Genomic DNA, 20,016 nt, shown 5'->3' on the forward strand with positions numbered 1-20,016 from the left:
TCAGAGTCTAAGTTGCTCTTACACCTATTTTTCCCCCCTTTCATAGTGACATTGGGAGAGCAAGTCTTTAATGAGGATGGTAGCAATCTTCTAAACATGCAAAAATTGCAGGCATTCAGAATGTTTTGAAAGCATTTCAACTGCAAAATATCTGAGTGAAATATCTGGTGCGATTTGTACCAATTAAAATTGCAGAATACTTTAAAGACAATTTTTTCCTTGTATATGTTTATGCAACAGATCTTCACCTGTGTGGTCACCTGGAGTTCAACTCGAGACTTCTTAAGTGAAAATCGTTTGAGCTAATAGGATAATTTTTTATTCATGTTGTGATGTTAGTATTTGATGGACAGAAACCTTTTCTTTTCTTTTCTTTTCTTTTCTTTTCTTTTCTTTTCTTTTCTTTTCTTTTCTTTTCTTTTCTTTCTATGTGGATAAGAAAATGAAGTTTATTTTCAGTTTAAGAAAAAGTACTTGGACATCTAAAAATAATAAAAGTGATGACAGCTATAGAATAGAGGAATACAGGTGTAAGAGAAAAAAAATTAGTTAACAAGCTCTCAGTCTAATTAGGTCATATGGTTCATGTGTCTGTGTGTTAGCTATTTTTTCTTTCTTTTGTGCAGGGAGCTGTGCAAGGTAAAATGAGTCCAGGCAGTAAGAATAAGATATTTTCTTCCATGTAAACTCTAGATGCCTCATACATGAAATGTTACTGTGAATAACTTTTTTCTGGTAGATTAACCTGTTTTCAGCATTTTCTTTGCACTCTGCTTGTGTTGGTAGACCATGGATATTACTGAACCCTTCCTGGACTGCACTGTTTTATTAAATTTCCTAAGGCAAAGTGGCTGAAGGAAAAGTTGGTTTTGTACAGGCTGCTGAGTGCAACGGACACCTCAGCTCTGATGAGCCCATTTTGAACAGACTGGGCTCTTCAGGGCTGGGCTATTTTCCCCCACCCTGCCCAGCTCCATAATGGATAAGCCTACAGCTGATTCACAGTTCTGAGGTGTTATCTGAGCAACAAGCCTTCCTTGGCTCGGGATCACTGGGCTCAGCTAGCCCCCTTCTGCCTTCTTCCTCACTTGCACTGTTGCTGTAGGAATTAAGGCTTCACATACCTATTGTTCTGCAGGATTTTTTACCAAACAGAACTTTTTCCCTGGTAGTCTACCGGAGTGCTAAAGCTGAGTTTAAAATTTTGTATGTTTAATCTTTCCCCCCAATTGCTTGCCCAGACTAAAGGTTTGGTGCTTTGTTCCTAAATTCTCAACATGAGGTGGTGTGCATTAAAGTGTATTTATACTTTCAGATTAATTAACTCTGACCTTATGAACCACTGTCCTTGTTTAATTGGTGGCTCCAAAGCACACTAATGGCATAAATCAGCTGATAATGAGATTCAGACTTGCTTTTAAAATATATAATAACAACACTGCATTGATAGAGCAAATGAGATTTGTTGACTCTCTGTTGGTATTACAGGAGAGAAGACAATTAAATGTGTACTTTCAGGATGGGGGAGGGCTTGGTTGGAATGAATAACATGCACTTCAGGGTGGGTGTATGAAATAAGGAGGATATTCTGCATCAAGATAAGTTTGGTATTCTCTCCTTGTCTCTAGGCACTGTGCAGTACTGGCTGGTGCACTTTAGGATACAGAAATGTTGTGGGAAGGTGTTTCTTAAAGATTACTGGGGGCTAAGAAAAATGACAATTTCATCTTTAAATATAGTTACATGTTTTTAAACTGAGCTTACACCCACTGTTTTATGAACTGCAAATTAATCAGATAGCTCCCAGAGAACAAAAAGGTTTTGACCTAAACTAGTTGCCCAGGCTCCATTACTATTTTCAGTTTAATGCTACCCATATCCATCCTCACATTTTGGAAAGAAAACAAGGGCTGTGCAACAAAGTTTCTTTGTTTTGCTAAGAACTAAAAATGTGCTGTATGTAGACCAAACAATAAAAATAAACTACTGAACTACCTTCTAATGCATGGGGGTTCTGGAGAGAGGAAACCATGGATATTTAGAGGCATAAAGTGAGTCATTGTGCTAGTTAAAGAATTTTATAAGGCGAGCTCTGTGGGTTTGAGTTGCATCTGTTACCTTTCCAACTAGAACTGAGGGGTATGCAGGAAAAAGAATGTTGGATTTAATCATGCCTTATAGTGACTGCATTGTACTTAGGCTAAGCTTCTAACTGGAATCTAGACCATAAGAGAACAAAATCGTTAGTCTTTCTTCTTTGTATAAGTTTTGCCTTAGATGGGTTCCAATTAAATGACCTAAACAATAATTTTACACCAGGTAAGCTGCAAAATGCTGTTAACAAACTACTTAAATTAAAAAAAAAAAAAAAAAAAAAAAAAAAAAAGAAAAAGAAAAAGTAATAAGTGTTCTGTAACACTTGAGAACATAAAAAAAGAAAAATCTCCAAGCCAGAAACCCCCTCACAGCTATTTTCTTTATTAAAAGATAACCATGCTTGCATTTATGACAGTTCTTAGAAACCATAATGGACTGGGTTGCTATGGTGTGAGATGCAGAACAATGAAATAATTGTTTCTCTTGGTATTGGCTTCCTGGAAACAAATTCTGTGTAAATTACTTGGCTGAAATTGTGACAACAGTCTTGTGTTCTGTTTCATTTGGTTCATGGTTAAAAATTGTAACTATTTTATAACAATAAAAAGGTAACATTTATCAGTTCTGGGCTTTCTTTTGTTTCAACTTTTTTTTTCTTTTCCTTTTATATTTTCAGGTCAGTTTCATGAATTCAAAAGCAACTTACCAGTGATTTCTGGGAGCTGGGGCTGATTTTCTTGTGTATTTGTAAGTATTTATTCTTTTCCCTGTTATGTGCATCTTTCTACTATTCTTTTGACATGGGGAATGGAAGAAATTTTGAAATGTCACTGTTGTATTACAGTTTTAGCATGTTCATTTAGCAAGAATTTCACCTCACTACTTTTAAACTTTTGGTAGATTTTTTCTGCTACAAACTTAGGCTTCTGCTAGTCAGAGGAGCTTCATATACTGAATTAATAGTAAATATTATTATTTCAAGCTTTATTTTGGTTTTTGTAATAATAACAATGATGGGAGAACAGCTTACACCAACACATCAATGGTGGCACTTGCTAACTGGATCATGTTTTTGCAATGAAAATCATTTCTAGAAAAGAACTCAAACAGATAGGACTTTTAGGGGAAGTGCTGTGGGGTGTTACTGAGGAAACACTAGGATGACCACTATCTGCTGAACTAGGAATACATTTTTATATCTCTTAGAGAAATCTGGCCTTTATGGTTTCAACAAAACCATGGTTATTGAGGCCACAGCTCAGGAACATGTTTGACAGTATGCCCAAGCTGAGATACATCAAATGGGGCTACACCTAAACAGAAATGCTTTGAGAAAGGGAAAGCCGGAGGAGAGGATCAGGAGGAAGATAGTTATTAATGAAACAAATAGAAAGCTTTCAGAATTGCTGTTTTGGATGGTTTTTTTAGTCAAGTATAATAAGGAAAATCTAATGGGCCCTAGACTTGACATGATATAAATTATTGCAATACCTCACATATGATGTAGTGTAAATAAAACCAATCTATGCAGCTTGTTCTCTTAAGTCACAAATATAGTTTATGAATAAATATTTGTTCAATCATTTGTGGGAAAAGATGTTCACAAAACTGCATTCATCAGGGAAGAAATATGGCTGGTTCTCCTCTCAATATGGAAATGTGTTCAATTTGTACTAACCCTTCCTCTTTACAAATGTTCATTTTCACATATGGTTTTGCTATTCTATTTGCATTTTGCTTCATTTACAGGTCAGCATTTTTTTTTAATGAGCATTCTCAGTCAGAGATAAAGAAAATATTATCAAATAAGATAAACAGTTTAAAACCAAGTATTACCACTGAAAAATAGCTCTGAGAAGGCAATATAAAGTGATTACTGAATTGAGAGTGATGAATTTGTATTCTTTCTGGCTTTGCTGCTGTTTATTTTTTTAAGGAATCAGTTTCTTTTCTTCATTTTTCTTTTTCATAAATAGAAATGGTAATATATTAATCTATACAAAGAGTAGCTCTTTATACCTCAATACAGAGCACACTTTCCAAAGAAAAGGAATTTTCCCAAAGAGTAAATTCAGTGGTAGTTTCATGGTGAAATTTTTGTGTATCAAGCTAATTGGTGAGAAGTTGTAAGTACTGTTCAGTTCATGTTCATGTAGTATTACAAACATAAAAAAGGCTTTAGTAATTATATTTTGGGCTGCTGATCTGAGTCCTGCTTTTCTTGACTGACATCAAAAAAGATCTGCAGTAAAGAAAAGTGACATAAAAAAGCACTTTGAAAGCCATCCTTGTGTTTAGGTCAATCAAGTAAGTATCTAAACTTGCAGAGAGGTATGGGCTGCTTCAGTCACACCTTTGCACTCTGGCTGCTGCAGGGAAGGCTCTTAGCACAGCTCAGACACCTGACAGATTTTGGCCATGAGAGCTGGGACCTGTTCAGCAGCCTGAGCATCGAAGCTGAGGTGATGGCTGCATGAAAGGATGAGCCACAGCCTGGCCTGTCACTGGTTGCCTCTGCAACCCAGACCTCAGTCACAGTGACATGAATGCTGGGAGAAGCCAACACCGTGCTGACTGTTCTTCTCTGCTTAAGTGACTCATTCTAGTGTTTAGCACCATATATCTAGAAACATATGCTAACCTTAAGTTCACATAAACTGAAAATAAAATGAAATGTAGGAGGTACAGCTGATGGATTCAGCCCTGTGTTTTTCACATACTGAGAAAAGCATTGAAGTACAGCTTCTGCAGTAATACAGGCTTAGATCTTCTTAAATCATCTCTATTGTACCTCTCCAAACTTACAAATATTCTCTATGTGAGTTAGGCAGATACAGATTCTTATTATGCAGCAACAGGACTATGCACAATGTCAAAATGAGACTGATAGACAAATAGGACAGGCTTTTCCATTTAAAGACTTGATTTCTGCAAATACTTATGCGTGTGAGCTGACCATGGAAGCTGATGGACTCAGGGTCCTGAGGCTGAACAAACAGGAGGGGGTGGGAGCTTTGGGGGTTGGCATGGAAGACAAGAAGTTTGCTTGTATAAGGGGTTTTGAGAATAAATTATAAGCAGTATTTAAAAAATGCTAATGAGAAGTGTACACCTTTTTCATGTTATGCTGTAATATTTGGGCATGTTTTCGTGGCATGTTTGTTTGATCTGTACTCCAAAGGGAAGGAGTGCAGATCAGTGCTGGGAAGATTGATCTTTGAAACTCTGCATATTTTTATATGGGAATATAGCAAGATCAGCTAAATGCTGCTATAGGTCTATACCAAAGCTATTTCAACCAGGGGCTATAATAACTTTTTCCTCAAATTTTTGAAAGTTTTCTCATAGATGCATTCTGCTGTAACATGTAATTACTTGGATCATCCAGTTCAGGCAACTTTGGGATTTTTTGGTCATATTTGGCTAGTTTTGTTCAGGGGAAAACAGGATTGATGATTCATACAAAAGTAAATTTCATGGAAAATGTGACATTTGTGCTTTTGTTTTATGCCCACAGAGTAATTGTCCTAACTAAAGGTTACCTTTTTTCAAGAATGTGGTTTTAACGTGGTTTAATTTATTTAATTGTTCTTCTCAAGTAGGTTTGTCCAGTAGTAAACTGCAATAGTTATTTAAAGATATAAATGGCAAAATAAATATCATTTAATAACACAGCATTTAAACCTAATTTTCCTTGTACATCAGCAATTAGATACATCTTGTTTCTAGCAGTTCACTTTCTGTATAAACATTTTATTGTGGCTTGGCTACAATGTGAAAACACTGACAGAGTGAGAAAAAATAAAACCTGAAATGAGGGTTGTTAAAGCCCATGAAACTTCAGTGTCTTGAGCTCTATAGTGAAAAACCTGTGTTGAAAGCATGGCAAAAAAAAAAAAAAAGTAATTGTATTTGGGAATAAATAAAATTTCTTTGAAAATGAACAACATGATTTTTATTTTAAGAAGGTTTGAGAACAGAACCAGAAACTCTTAGGGAACACACACATGCACACTCACTATGACACAACAAAACTGACATTGTGGGTAGGTAAATTTTATCTTTTCAAACACTTACTCTAATCAGCATATTAACAGAAGCATGCTTTGCTTCAAACTCAATATTTGATATTTTTCCCCAATCTTATTTTTAAGGCAACATTTATACTTTTTTTTTCTTTGTTTAATTTGGACTGTTTCTATTTACAGCATGGAGCATCTGACCAAACACATTTGTGCTTTGTATTTCTACCAGCTTATTTAAAAGGAGACAATTATTTAATTGTGAATATTTGTATAACAAAGTCAAAGAAAGCACAGCTTATTTGGAGCAAGTGAAGACATATGTTTTTGGTACTATTACCTTATGGTTTTAATTGATAGCATGTGATGTTCTACTGAATTACAGTTAATATATTTGGTAAAATGTATGTTCCCTACTTTCCACAAAAACAATATACTGAACACAAGTCTCAGAAATTGATCTCCATTTTTCTCTTCACAAGACACGGTCTTAATCAGCATTTTGGTCAAGGAGCCAGCTTATCACATATCTCTTTCTATAAAGAGCTGAGTGTTTCAAAGTTCCTACTAAGATAGCGCAGTGATGCCGAACTAGAATCTCTGCTGCTGCAGCATCCATACTCTTTTTGGCATGAGTGTGCTGCAGGTACCAGAGGCCTTCATCCTTTTCTGCATCCTTTCCAGCTGACATTGGGACAGGCTAATGTAAAATAATCTGGTTGAACAATCATTTAAAGGCCTCAGCAATTCAAAGCTCTGTTTTCCTGGGTTTATTTTATAAATGATGAATATAAAATAGATTTCTGGTGGAATCCTATCTTGCTGTTTTTGTGTAAGGTTGCAACACACAGATTTTCTAGGAAGCAACAAATTTCCAGTATATAACATATGGTGTAAGTAAATAAAAAGAAGACACCTGCCTTGGAGAATATTTTTTGGTCTGAGAATAATTTCCTAAATGTACATATTTTAGATGTTCTTAAGAGACAGTAAGTTGAGTAGAAAGAAAATGGAAGTGGGAAAAGTATTTCCTTGTGCTTAGCTAAAATCTGGTGAGTGAGGATCTGATAGATGCATTGTTGCATTCATCTGGAGCTTTGTAGCTGTACCTGAAGAGAGGGAGGTGTGGGGAAAGGACTCAAGGGGAGGGAAAGGTGGCTGAGCCACCCCTTTGCTAAGAACAGGACAGAGCTGAAATACCAGAAGTTCTGTTTGTTTTTCAGTATCTGAAGTTCTCTCTCCAGCCTGTGCTTCCAACTGGGATGTCTGATGGACTCCCCTGTGTGATTTTATCCCAAGCTGTTTGGTTGTGGGAGGTCACCTAGGGACTTCTAGTTCTAATAGAAGGCAAGTCTGTTGCCTGATGCTGGCACAGAAACCTGCTCCTATCTGAGTTCCCCTTTACCTTCCGAGTGCAGTAGACATTATTTTGGCTGCTCCTCTGCTGACCATGCAGGCTGTTTCTTGGTAATAAGTAAACAAATAAGTAGGTACACAGAATACTTGTGAAAGCATTGTATTAATTGCTGACAGTTTTTCTTATAATAAACAAATAGTGCACTTAAGCTACTTTTGGGAGTTTGATATTTAGTGTAGCACAGAAATCTCCTTCAGTCCTTTATGAGGAATGAAATGTATGGCACAAGAGAAAATACACAAAATAACAGTTTTAATTCACATAAACCCAAGGGGTTTCAGGCTATAAGACTCTTTAGCAGTTACTGGAACGAGGACACCAGTGTGGGCAAGAGCACCATCCAACCAGCTCCTGACACATTGCACAAAGACAGGGGCCACACGTGTTTCTTTGCTTACTTTCTGATGAAAGTTGAACCACTGAGTGAAGCTGCTGCTAGAAATGCTTTTTCAAAGGGCTGTCATGCTCTGTATGTAAGCGGGGCTTCCTTGCTCTGCTGCTGCTCCATATGTGTGCTGGATGAGATCCGTGCAATGCACTACATCCATCTGCTGTCTAAAAACTCCTTTGCAAAAGTGCTAAGCAAGAAAATGCAAATCCTCATCCAAACAATTCTATATGCTGTTGAAGCTGGGAGAGTGGAATAGGAAGGATTTCTGTCAAGAAGCCCAGTTAAAAATGCAGAAGGAAAGCACTTGCACAAATTCATACCTGGACAGGTTTTCAGCAAGGGATTGGCATTTACAGAGACAAAATATTTCTGGAAGAAATGGTTGTTCAACCCCCAAATTTCTGGTAATTTATTAACTACAACACAGCATCTCAGGAAAGCTGTAAAGAGAATTTTCTCTAAGCCATGCTGTGAGTAATACATTATATACAGTATTTCTCATTTTACGTAAATAAGACAAAGAATGTCTTATTCTACAGTAGAAATGAACAATACCAACAGTTGATGTCAGCATTAACTTTTCAAATCATATTACTTACAAAGGAGAGGGTTATAAAGTGTCCCCAGACAGCTTCATTTTCTCTCTGTCTTCCTAATGCCCGTATACCAATGGCTGTTTGATTCATTTATTGACATAAAACAGAATTGCCTAGAACTAACCACTCATTCATCATAATCACAGTTACAAGAGAGAGCAGGGTAAGAGGTTAACTGCTTGCTAGATGTATCAAGATCTTTGGTATATACCAAAACCTGATTTGATAGGAATCTGATAATGGCCTGCTGAAGGTAAAACATAAGTGTTAATAGCTAAATAAAAAAATTGATAAAGCCTGTGCTGTAAAACACTCACATTTCTTAAGTTAATTAAAAAGTGCTGATCAAAGTGAAGCCCACATTAAAAAATGTTACTTTAAGATATTAAAGATAAGATGAAATAAAAAGGTCAGTTTTAAAAATAAGTGCATTTTAAAAAAATCCATATTTTTTTCCTTCTTGGTAATGCTTTAATTAATAACTAAAATACAAATAATTTGAAAATCTTAATTTTTTACTTTTAGTATTTTAAGTTCATGCACAGTGATGAGGAATTGATATTTTTGTGTCTACATTAACAAGACATTGAACAAAATCAATTTGAAGTAAGTGGGAGCAGCTTCTGTTCTTAATACATGCATGTGATGGATTCAGTAGTGTGCATCATAAAATATTCAAAGGCTACACTTAATTGTGTAAATATAATCCTGGCTCTGAAACTTGGTCTCAAAGATGCTCCCTGCAGGATCCAAAAAGCTCCAGGGAGTAATTAATCCAATTCTCCAAAGCTAAAACAAAGCAGGTTACATCAGTTTTATCACTCACTTCAGCCTTTCCCAATGAAAGAATTCACAAAGTGTAAAACTTCACTCAAAGTTGCTGTTTTCAGGCGCTGACACTTGGTCTTGCAGAAGACCTAAAGTCTTTTAGGGCATCAGAGTGAAGAGGAATGAGTAGCTGGCAAACTGGCTGTGTGTAGGAAATTCCTACTTTAGCATATCTTTTCTATATTACTTTACTAGTTTGGAATGTAACAGTTTTTTAAAAAAGAATTGGTCGCTGGTATGATGCAACTACAGTTAGATCTGCTGAAATGATCAGAGTAAAGATCAGGAATCTGAAGCCAAGCATAGTAAGGTGAAAATGAATTAAAAGTTACCCCCTCATAATTGGTTACCTAAAGCTTGGGAGGTGTTACTACAGCAGGCACAGGGGATCAGAAACATGGTTGACTTCAGAGTGTAGAATATTAATTCTTGATTCTATTTCAGCAACACTTTCATGAACATCACATCAGGCAGCCCTTTGCCTTTCAGAGACAAGTGAAAATGTTCCAGAATTTACCTGATTTACTAAAACATTCTGTGATCTCCATTAATTCATTCATGCTTCACCTGTATTTCTGAGATAAATTTTAGACTAGAGACCCTACCTTAACAGAACACACACTATCACTTTGTTTAAAATACGACATTTTCTCTTTTCTTTGTATGTCTTTTGGGTTTGTTTGTACTCTTGACATTGGGTTTCTTTGTTCCATCTTCACCAAGTGATTATAGTTTGTGTAAAATCCAGCCCTGAATATAAATAGCTGAAATTATTCTTTCTAAGATGCAAACTCTTATTTGTCAACACAAGGTTTCATGTCACTTTGCAGTGTCTTTGCACTTTGCACCCAATATTTTTAAAGTATTGTTAGAATCTCTTAATTTTATGGAACATTTTCTCCTCCAAATCAAGATACAGATTATAATATTAATTTTTGAAAAGCCATTTACCCTACAACCATATTGAATCTCCCCCATGCCCTACATCCACTAAAGAGCTCTCTGATCCCATCTTGCTTGGGCAACTTTTTAACATTGACAGGTTATTGGCTTTTTAATTGATTGTACATTAAGATAGCAGCCCACCCTAGCAAACTGTGTTCACTAAAGCCTGAAAGTATATTTGTGTTGGTAAATAGACTTGTGTTGAAAAGAATTCTTTGCTCAAAGATTTGCTTGATGCAAATTCTGCTATATTTACCAGAGAAATATCAGATATTGGTTGCTGTCCACTCCAAGTTTTTTCTGTTTCATTATGGGAACCTAATATGTTCTTGGGTCTTGAAATGTGATAAAGAAACAAACAAACTGCATTTCTCATCCTTTGCAGCCCCATTCCTAAATAATACCACCTGGGAGTTCACTATTACCGTCATCATGTCTGTGCATAATTTTTCTGTTAGTTGCTTGGTTTTTGATGTCTTCTTTTTAAAGATGTTTTTCTATGGACATAACTGTAACTTTTAGAGGATGATGAGGGAAGCACAACCACACACATTCAATTATCTTTTTTGCTAAATTCCTCAAAACTGTTGTAAGACCAGTGTGTTCTTACTCCAGATTCCAGCTTTGTACATTAGATAACATATATGAGTCCTCCTTGCAGGTCAACTTGAATAATGATGTAATTATGGAAAAATAACAATTTCTCTTCCTGTAATTTTTTAAGTGGAATTTATACATTCTGATTGCCACCATTTGCATTATGGTTTTGTTTCATATTATGCAACATTGAGCTGTAAGTTATAACAATAATCAGTGTTGTGCACCTTTTTAAACATTTAGGCAGAGTTCACACATTCAAAGAAAGTTGTTTTTTGACCTCACAGATTCTTGTAGTTCACCCCAGAAACATGCTAACCTAGCCTTTTTTTTTTTAATATTTTCCTCCCTTCTCTTTTTAATTCTGGTGTTTTGTTTCTGTGTGTGAATAAACTCCTTCATTCCTCCAAAACAGCCATCCCTTCGAGATGTCTGTTGTTCATGGGTTTTTCCTCACCCACCCACCTGCCATTAACTATTTGGTTACCATTTGAAATACTTCATCATCCAGATTCAAGCTCATTATCCCATGGCCATTGTTGTTTAGCAGAACACCCATGCTTGCTTTCTACACAAACACACACACAAATTAATAACTGAGTGGAACTCCTCCTCCTCTGTGCTCCAGAAGGAGCTGCTCCAAAAAGAAGCCATTTATAGTATCAATAAGCTGCTTCTCCAAACCATGTACAGATGTGTTATTCAACCAGTTAATATTGGGGTAGTTAAAATCACCCATTATTATTTTTCTGGCAGATTTTGCCACTTCATTAATATCTTTCAACATACTGAGTTGCTTGGCTGTTCCTTCTTTTACATGGCTTATATCATATCATGCCATCACAGCATATTCTGTAGTTTCGAGTTAATTGCCCAATTAACAGTGGTATTCATGAAGTGCTAGGAAAATTCCACAACTAATGATTTGGACAATTTCAAAATAGGTTGGTATTTCATAGTTTAAAATGTCAAACATGCCAATAGCTGCAAGCTTAAGACTGTGCAGGCTTAGAACCCAATAGCTCGAAAATTCTGCATCCCGAAAATCATAATCCAGCCCTCAGAAACTTGTTTCCCAGATCCAAGTACAACACTGTAGGCAAGTTCTGCACCACATTAATTTCTTCCTAGACCAGTGAGGTGGAAGCACGAAATAGAGCCTCCTTGGCTTCTCTGTATTTTGTGAGAATATGGAATAAACACCTTCTGGCAGTGGTGAATGCACCCTCACCCCCAGCCTGGCCCCAGATGATGTTAATGGCAGCACTGGGGACACTGCTGCAATAATGGTTGTTTATGTCCTTTCCAGATCCAGGAAAATGAAGATGTGAATGAGTTGGAAGGTTGTAGCATTTGCTAGGGCACTCTGTACTTTTCTTTCCCATTGCCTGGATTAGGTAGGGATATTAACAATGCGTAGTTAGCTTTGATGGGTCATTGTTCCCAGATGCAACTGAGAGTTGCCAATAGACTCTCTAGGCAGTGATCTGATTTTTTTTTTTGTTTTGTCTCACCAGCTGCCACGCAGAGATGCCAGATACAGTGCCTCTCCTTTCTGCCTTTTCTCTGTACCTTCTGTGCCATGTGTGAGTTGTAGGACTGAGGTCACACCATGGAATTAGTTTACAGAGTCTGGGGAAGGGCTGGGGCTGTAAAATAATTTCATTATCACCACTGAAGAAAGACAGTATTCATTTTCAGTCTCAGGGTCAGAGACATGGGTGTGATAAAGGAGACAAGCCACTGTCTCAAAGCTAAAGGATCACAGGCTCAGGGGGCATTTCTGACATTTCACAGAGAATCATAGAATATCCTGAGTGGAAAAGACCCACAAGGATCAATGAGTCCCACTCCTGGCCCTGCACAGGAGAAATCACACCCACAAATCTCATCCTGTTCTTGCTTAAATGCCTGTGCCTGAGAGCATTGTCCAAATGCTTCTTGAGCTCTGGCAGGCTTGGTGCTGTGACCACTGCCCTGGGGAGCTGTTCCAGTGCCCAGACACTCTCTGGAAATCAGGAAAACAACCTTTTCCTGAGGGACAACCTAAACTTCCCCTGACACTGAGTACTTTGAATTTTCCTACTTATCCAGTCTATTGAGACTGTATTAGTGATCTAAGGCAAACTGCTCAGAGGTGTATAATACATATATGATTACGGCCTTAGTTCAGCAAAGTGCTGTAAATACTTTGAGGTCCTTCATTGCAATAGACAGGACTTTGCAGGAGTTAAAATCCTTTGAATACCGAGGTTTTTCCTGTGATTATACTGATTAGGTAGGTATGGCTGCTGGATAGCTCTTTTTAAAAAATTGTTTAGATCTTCCTTTTAGTCCTTCTTGGAGCTGTGGCAGATTCTTTAGGATGTTATAATTTACATTTTATAACAAAAATGTAGTGAATTGTCTTGTCTCATTTCTCTTGGCAACTCAGCAAACTATCATTAACATTTTTCATCAGTATTCTGTTTAGAGTTTTCTAAACTGAACAGTATAGTGGCAACAGCTCATTTTTAGATGCTGTTACAGTTCTTTCACATCTTTATAGTACTGTAGTAAAGCTGAATTTACTGGCTACCTTGAAAGCAGAGTAAGGCAGCATTAGAATCTACATTAAAGTGATTCAATACTCTTTAGAGAAAAGCCTTCTTAACATGAGATCAGATACAGTATGTGTTTTGGGGGTAGTTTTATAAGGATTGCCAATAAACTTGAACGCTACCAACAACAGCTGCTTCTTGAAATACTGCTCTGTCCAGCCCAATGAAATTTAGGGGATTTTTCTTTGCCTTGTAAGCACATGTGATCAGCATTAGCATTCAGGGGAGCAGCACCTGCAAATGGAAGGGAGGCTAATTTGGTGGTGTAACTGGGTGAAGATGAGAGGGATTAGCTTCCATGCACTTGTTTCTCCTTGAGAGTTAGTGCCAGTCTCCAGTCTCCAGTCTCTGGGGTAAGTACCATGCTCTGATATATTTTTCCTAGTCATTCTTCTTGGTGGCTGTTCAGATTCATTCCAGTTTGGGTGGAGAGAGAGGATATTTTCATAAGTTTTCATGAGCTGAGAAAATGCAAACCCTTCAAGGTCATTCAGTGTTTGTGTCCAGGCAGGTTGACCTGTGGTTTTTGTTCCTGGTTTTATGGCTATGAGCAGCTCATTTCACCTTTGTTTCCTTTCTTACTCTTTGATAATTTAATGTTTTTTTTTTAATCATAGAAAGGATGGCAACTTTTGGTGCCCAAAAGAGGGATTAGCCACAAATGGCTGTAACACTGCTTTCAATTATTACAATTATAAATACAGTAGTTGTAGTAACAACTACTACTACTTGTATTACCTTTCAGTAGGGGCAATTTTAAACTACTGACATGTTAGTAACTCTCAAGCTACCCACAGTCACTAGGAAATATCTTACTGCTTTTAAATGGTACATGGTTCTCCATGTTCTACTTATTATAGGAATTATACATTTTCCTTCCCTTTTTAGCATTTTTCAATAAATATGTGCCAAAGGCTTGTTTTCAGATTAGGCTTCAGTTGTAAAAATATCCTCTTCAGCCAATCATAATTTTAAAGAATATTGTGGCTATATAGCAACAGGATAAAATTTGGGTTTTTTTGGTGTAAGATATGGTCATGCAGTTCCCATCTAGCACAATAGAGCATTTAGTGTTCATCAAAGAAAAGCTTTCACTACCTTGAATGAAGTAGTTTCATGTTATTTCTTTCAAAATGTGATAGGTTTTAAAATTTGTTTTTAGGTCATATTTTGTAAGTTAATTACATTGGAGCCTTAATAAATTTTGAGACTATGACAAATGAATTCATAATCTAACAGAAACATATCAAAAAGAAAATTAAGGTTTTTAAAAAAAAATTATTGTCTCTGATTCAATTAAAGTTTTTGTTTTACTCTCAAGTAGGAACTATATAACTAAGTGAACGCCAAAATAAGTTAACCAGTTGCACTAATTCTACAAACTGAAAAACAGCAGGGATGTAAAAAGTAATTGACCATTCATTGTTAATATAATCACAATATTACCATTAATGACTATAGTGAAAAAATGCTATATTACAAACTAAACAGAATAAAATAGAATTTTTTTGCAGTTAAAAAAAGAATTGGCAGTTAAGGGTTAACTTATTAAATTAAAATGGACTGGTGACAGAACATAGATAGAAGTAGTATAATATAAGTTCCAAGATCTAGACATATTCTGAGTTTTATCCAGCTGCAAACTAAAATTGTATTTTGTGGAAAATGGTATTTTTAGTAAATATATTAAACTTTGTCTTTATAATTTAATATTCATTGTTGATAATACTTAAAAATTTTGAGAACTGGTGTTTAACCTTCAGGATGGGAGTTCCCAAATAATTGGCTAGCACCATTAAAATAAGTATTTTTACCCTTCCAGTAATGCATATGAAAAGTCAGTGAAATATGTTACAAATATGTAATTCTGTCCAGGAAAGGTATAAGTGATATTACTAAAGGGAATAGTTTTAGTCTTTAGCTCTTTGCACTGAAAACTAGATCACAGCTGAGTGAACCTCGCTTTCTAGTTTCTCTGCCAAATTTGACCCAAGACTTCGTTGGTAGTGTTGCAAAAGTCTATTTGCAAAACTCTTTCTAAGCCTAACAAAGGTGAAAGAAGTGTTGAATTCTGCTGTCCTAAAGTGTTCTTTCTCTCTTCAAAGGTGTAGGTTTAAAATTTTTGGTATTTTTGTGAGTGCAAGGGTGAGGTTATCTGGTGTTAGGGAAAGCAGCATTTTTTTGAGACTTTTTTTTCAAAGAAAGCAAATACATGTCTCACCAGAACAACCTCCTGGAATAGCCCCTTATGCAGTGTTTAAGGCCAGTTTATTTGAAACAACAGTTCTAAAAACATGGAGAAAAGAAAGAAAAGGATGATTCCAAATTACAGCTATTTCCTGGACCGTTTCTCTGTTTTGCCATCAAGATTCTAAAAAACCTCAGAGTTTACAAACTTTAAACTCTAAAGGTGATCTCAGACGCATCATCCTGTTCTTGGTTAAAGGTTCTGCTATATCGCTGCTAGGACAAAAAAGTGAAGTGCCTCTCCACCAGCTGCAGAGAAAGAAGGTGATTTGAATGTTAATGAAGGACAGAAGTTTCATAGTAACAGAAAAACAGAGGCTCTATAGATAAGAGAATATTTTCCCAGGACGTCTCAGTCTGCAGTTGTTGTAACCGGAGGAAGTAATATTACTAAGGAAGTATTTAAATGTCTTTAACAGATATTAGATGATGAAGTGGAGTAGTCATTATATACCTATCCAAGCTCCAGAGCATGAGAGGTCTATTGAAACACAGTCTTTTGAGAATATCCACTTAGTCCTGTTTCTAGACTCCCAGATTAGTTTGGGCATCCTATTAATCCACAGAGTTCTAACACAAAAAGATTTCTCAGAGAAGTTACTATAGTTTCTGTTTAATACAGCAACAAAGATCACAAGGTTCATTTTTTTATAAATGTAAACGCCATCATTCACCTTCTGCCCTTCTGTCTCACTTGAAAAAAATTCCTGACCCAACAGCGTTGAAGTTCTCTCCTAATATTTCGACATGAGTTTATTTTACATGTCTTGTACCTGACTGTGCCCTTGAATTGTTCATGGCTCTTGATGCAAACATAAGGATTCCTTTTTACTCCTGCTTTCTGTTTGGTTCTGGTCATTCATTGTTTCAGGAGCTCCATGATGCAATCCGTTCTTTTTAACTGTCTGATCCACCCATGTTGGTAGTCCTACAAACACAAACTGGCATTCAGGGCCTTCTGTGCTGTTCCCCTTTTAGAGTTTGAGTCAACCTACTTATACTTTGAGGTATTCAAATCACAGAATGGCCTGGGTTGGAAGGAACCTTAAAGATCATTTCATTCCAACCCCCTGCCGTGGGTAGGGACACCTCCCACTAGACCAGGTTGCTCAGAGCTCATTCAACCTCGCCTTGAACACTGCCAGGCATGGAGCCATCCACAGCTTCTGGAGCAACCTGTTCCAGTGCCTCACCAGCCTCATAGTGAAACTTCTCCTTAGTATCTAATCTACACCTCTCCTATTTCAGTTTAAAGTCATTCCTCTGTGTTCTATCACTACATGCCCCTGTAAAATCTCCCTAGCTGCCTTTCTTGTAGCCCCCATTTAGATACTGGAAGGCTGCTCTAAGGTTTCTGCATAAGGTTTGGTTATTATTAAAAGCATTATTGTTGGTGTTCTCAGCAGCTGTTGGGGTTTTTAAAAGCAGATTAACAGGAAAGCAGCAGTGAGTTCATAATAGCACCACAGAATTGCTCAGAGAATGGCTGTGAGCCTATAAAGGTACTGCATTTGTCATTCTGATGGATGATTTTTCCTGCCCATGAAATAAGGGAAGTAATCCTTCCTCATTCTTCTTAGTTCTGCCTAAGCAGAGGCATATATTTGGTTGCCAAACTCTCCTTTCCATTCTTCAACTATAGGGAAAGATGGAAATATGTTGAAAAGCCCATGACACATGGTAGATGAGCAGCTCTTTGCTCCCAGAGCACTCATCTGTAGTGCTTGACAACCCTACCCTTGCTCTTATTTAGTGTCTTGATGGAATTGCTGTGGGATCCATTAAGAATAAATGTTTGCCATACATAGGAGATGTGTGGCTTTCTGGAATAATAAAGCCCAATTCTGGCTCTCTGAATACCCAGTAGAGAGCAGAATGTAGATCAAACTGGCTTAAGCTAAAACTTAGGAACATGCAACAAGTGGTGGCCTTCCAAAATGTCTTTCTCTGTTGCTCTCTGTTGACTGAATCTCACATTGACCTGACAGCTTTCAGATAAATATGAACAATACTCACTTTGCTGGAGAAAAAAAAAGGAGCTCTCTAACAAAGTGTTATTTCAAAATATTGATTTGTTAGGACAATGGAAAAAATAAGCTCTCTTTTCCCCTTAGATTCTGGTTTTTTGCTCCTTTTTTTCACATACCCACCCTGTAATTTCTTCTGTGTGAGATGACAAACTCTGAAAAGCACTTATGTAATAGTCAATAAGCCTATTTAATTATCTTTGGGTACCTACTGTTGTCACCATTACCATGACATCTGAGTAGCTTCCAGTGATTTTTATTTTTTTGAATAATGCTAACTTTACATCATTTAAAAGGAGAAAAGTGAGCTTTCCTCACAGTTTCTAGTCAGGATTGGAAACTCACATACAGAGTTTTGCGAATCCTCTCTTGCATCTTATAGTGACACTGGTCAGAGATAGAGAAATTATAAGTTAGGGTGCTTTTTTTTTTTTAGGGTTTTTTTTTGGTTTGGTTTTTTTTTGGTTTGGGTTTGTGGGTTTTTTTTTTTTTTGTTTTTTTTTGTGTTTTTTTTTTTTTTTTTTTTTTTTTGGGGGTTTTTTTTTTGTTTTTTTTTTTTTTGTTTTTTTTTGTTTTTTTTTTCAGCAGGATACATCTGTATTCAACAAACAGGGTGAATTAGCCCCTGCTGGAGGGTTTGGTATTACCAGTACAAGTTCAATAGAATTATTTTGATTTGCCTAATCTAAGTTTACCTTTATACCACTAAACTATATCAAAGTAAATTTTGTGAAGTCATCCCTTTCATTTATTCATCTCATAAAATTAGTAAAATGTCAGTGGTGTCATGGGATCAAATATGCAGATGCTCCTTTTTCCTATTTTTACACTTGTACAGGGAGACACTTAAGGTTAATTTTGGATGGATACTAGAAGCTAAGTGAGCAAGTAACATGAAGAGCTCTGGAAGCTTAGACATGTCATCCTGGTTCTTGTCTTTAAATATAATGCAGTGTGTTGTCATGCGCTGGTAACGTCAAATGTCATCTGAGCATTCTTTGGACTATTTGTCTCCACGTGCTACTAGCACATGCACATATTTCTGTCCATCTTTTCATCATCCATACTGGACTTTTCCTGTGTTAACATCCATTCCTGAATGCAAACCTACTCTGCCAGCAGGAGAAATTTCTATCTGTTCCATGAATTAGTACAATCATGACTTAAAAGGCCACTCCTTAATTCCTTCCAGCTAAAGTTTCTTCTTATTCTATATTAGAATGTGAAGGTGTCTCCTTTTGAGGCAATTAATTTCAAACTGTTTTACATCTTTGATTTGTTCTATCAAGTGGTATTGGACACAAAAAAAGCCAGAATTTTCCCTGGTACAGCCTTTAGCAATGTTTCTGTGCAATTACTGAGGTAGGAAAAAAAGTGAAAGGGCAATAATTCTCAGTGCTTGTTTTCTTACAATAGAAGGTATGTGTGTAAATCAGATATGGACTATAAATCAGAGTTATTTTCATTAATTCTCTGGTTAATGTTTTGTTCATATTTACATGTTGGAAAGATGATTCTGGAGAACAGCTGAGTAGGAGGATTCTTTGTAGTCAGCCCTGACTGATAGCTTTGAAGCGATCTCCATTTCTGTCTGTGAGAACATATCATTCTATAGTAGATGGGATCTGCTGGACATGCTCTTGAAGAAACAGACAAGTTAGCAACATTTTCCACTGGCAAATCTCCAGGGAAAAATATTTCTTATAGTTCTTGTATATCTTTAAAATTCACCCGCATGCTTTAATTTTGTGTCTCAGTAATCTGCTTACTGGGTAGAAGTAGCTGCAGAGTTAAGTGGTCTCAGCTTTTGACCACAGAATATTTAATTCCAGACCACTTCTAAAGTATCTGAAGACTTAATAACCACAGTATCAGTTTCAAAATGCCAGTTTCACTGTGCATATCTGGGGAATGCTTCAGATACCTGCCTCAGACAACCTTGACAACAAACCCTACCAGGACCTCGGTGACCATTAATTTCTGCCAGAAATCCCAGCAGATTTCTGTCAGATTTTTGCTTTAGGTCTGACAAAAATTTGAAGCCAGCCTGGTCGTTGTAGTAAGTTTCACAGAATGCTGAAATATATGAACAATTCCTCTCAGCTCAATTCAGGAGTCTAAATCCTTCTGCAAGTTTCAAGTAGCCATGCTTATAAGTGTCCAAGCCATTTGTTCTAAAACTCGAGTGCGAATTCACATTTGTTGTTAAATTTGAATTTTCTTCTTTAAGATCCTTTAAAATACCTTTA

General features: G+C 36.6%; 1 protein-coding gene across 2 annotated transcripts in view; it reads left to right on the forward strand.

The window, feature by feature from the left end:
* Positions 1–20,016, forward strand: part of SOX6 (SRY-box transcription factor 6) — a 369,109-nt gene that overhangs the window by 48,462 nt on the left and 300,631 nt on the right. For both annotated transcript variants that reach the window (XM_041415103.1, XM_041415104.1), the window contains one exon: positions 2,774–2,844. The gene's annotated coding sequence lies outside the window, so the exon portion shown is untranslated. The remainder of the gene's footprint in view (positions 1–2,773; positions 2,845–20,016) is intronic.

The sequence above is a fragment of the Onychostruthus taczanowskii genome, unplaced genomic scaffold (assembly GCF_017590055.1).
Source record: "Onychostruthus taczanowskii isolate IOZ18803 unplaced genomic scaffold, ASM1759005v1 scaffold49, whole genome shotgun sequence".
Taxonomy (NCBI): domain Eukaryota; kingdom Metazoa; phylum Chordata; class Aves; order Passeriformes; family Passeridae; genus Onychostruthus; species Onychostruthus taczanowskii.